Genomic DNA, 2249 nt, shown 5'->3' on the forward strand with positions numbered 1-2249 from the left:
TGCTCTAATACTAAGGATCTCTACCCTCTCCTAGATGTTGGTTTCAATTCCTTAGTTGTTCCCCTGTCCATGATGCCCTCCGCTCACCACACCCTACTCCCCACCTCCTTCTTCCTGCTACACCTTCTGGGGCCATTGGCCCGGTTGGAAGGAGGGCTTGATGAAGGAAGAATGACTGGGCTCTAGAATGCTGTCCTGCTTGTTTGTTGTAACAAACGACCCCAAAAGTTAGTGAAGTAAAAACAAATTTGGGGGGCCAGAAATGGGGAAAGACTTGGCCGAGTGGTTCATATCTTCTCCATGGGGCTTCGATTATAAAGGATCCGTTTCCATGACAGCACCATGGTGCTTTCTGGCTTCTCTCCCTGTCCCTCCACACAGCAATCCATCCCCCAGGAAGCCCATAGCATGGCCAGTTCAAAGCAGTGTCCCTTTGCCCATAGTGACCAGCTTTCCTAAGAGAGGCTGGAGGGCCTCACAATGCAGTCTATGAATCTCAGCTCTGGGTTGGTTTTATCCTTGGCGCTGTCACAACCCCAGGCTCCTACATGATGATGAGTCATGTTTGGGGCCGTTTCATGCCCCCTGAGTGTCCCACCTCCACATTCCTTTTATCCAAAAGGCCGCCAAGAGGACAAAGCAGACTAGATTCATCTGCTTTGAACCTCTAAGGCATTGGTTCTTGTAAGGGACAGGAACATCCCACAGGATTGGTGAGAGGGTGCTAGAATTCAACATCGCTGGGAAGCCAGCAATTCTGGAGTCAGGGAATATAGATAGGATGGCTGACCAAGCCATGTTCAAGTCTTGCACCAGGAAAATTGGTCTGGGGACAAAAAGGAGCATGCTGTATTTTCACACAAATAGCCACATATATAACACAAGACTGGTGCAGCTTTTTGCAAACAAGCAACCCCTTTATGCATTTGTTTCTGATGCATCCTATGCACGTTCTATGTGGGTGTATGTTATCTACACGGGTGCAGTATATTGGAAAGCAGAGTAACTGATGAGGTGTTGGCAGTTCTGTGATAGAAATGTGTTGAATTAGTAGGTGATAATGATTGATATTACTCAGGAGACGTGGTGTTGTCAGGGTTACACATTGGGCTGCTATCTGCAAGGTCACCTGTTTCAAACCTCAGGGCTTTCTACTCCCATCAAGAGAGTCTCAGAAACCCACAGAGGCAGTCCTACCCTGTCTTATAGGGTCACTGCAAGTCAGCATTAACTCGACGGCAGTGAGTCTGGAATCTATTATTAGGAGAAGGACCGATGGTTCAGTGGTAGAAGTTTCACCTTCCATCTGAGAGACCAGGGTTCAATTCCCAGCCAATGCTCTTCATGTGCAGGCATCAGCCACCACCCATCTATCAGTTGTAGCTTCCATGTTGCTACAGTGCTGGACGTTTCATCCGAACTTCCAGACTCAGACGGCCAACAAAACCAGTCTGGTGGTCTGCTTCCAGAAATCAGCCCATGAGCCGCAGCCCTCTGATCTGCAGCTGACCATGGGGATGGCGCAGGCCTGCGCAGCATCGTGTCCCCCAGGCACAGGGCCAGCAAGACCAACCTGGCAGCAGCTGACAACACCGCATCAAGAAAGGCAGGAGAACAAAGAAGCCCTGGGCTCCAGACCTTAGCCAATCAGCTCAGTTTGGCCAGCTACAAAATTTTCTCAGCTACAAAAAGACGGAAACTAACAGTGACCCTGTTTCCGCCACAGGGGGCTCGTGCGGGTGAAAAGCCAGCCTATACGAAACATCACAACACATCGGAACTGCTTGGAAGATGGTGACAGCGGATGGAAGAGGACGGTCACTATTTCTGCTGGGCCGTTTTGGAGAGCTTCCGCCTAAAGCCAGGGGCGCAGAGTGGCCCCACCCTTTCTGCTTTGTGCTGGAAATTCTCTAGGCAGGTACAAAGCCTGTGGTTGACAGGGCAGAGGGGCCAGCCCCACCCCGTGAATTGCCCAGAAGGAGGGCAGGTTTACTTGTCCTGGCTCAAGTACTCAAGAGATACAAACTCCAAGCAAGCCCAGCCCCCATCTGAAGAAGCTCCCTGGGGTGAGCTATCCCGCGCCAGCAGCATGGAGGCCACACAGGAGAGGCAGGGTCTTCGTGCCTGGCTCTCTGAAAACCTCAGGGCAAGGTACCCACAGAGAAGCCGATTAATAAACCTCCTTAATGAGAAAAGAAAGCAGAAACTGACAAAGACAAGGGAGGACAAGGGTTTGTGGCCAGAGCCCA

This window comes from Echinops telfairi, unplaced genomic scaffold, assembly GCF_000313985.2.
Source record: "Echinops telfairi isolate 266 unplaced genomic scaffold, ASM31398v2 ScPeMD7_7469;HRSCAF=8507_0, whole genome shotgun sequence".
In the NCBI taxonomy this organism is placed as follows: Eukaryota; Metazoa; Chordata; class Mammalia; order Afrosoricida; family Tenrecidae; genus Echinops; species Echinops telfairi.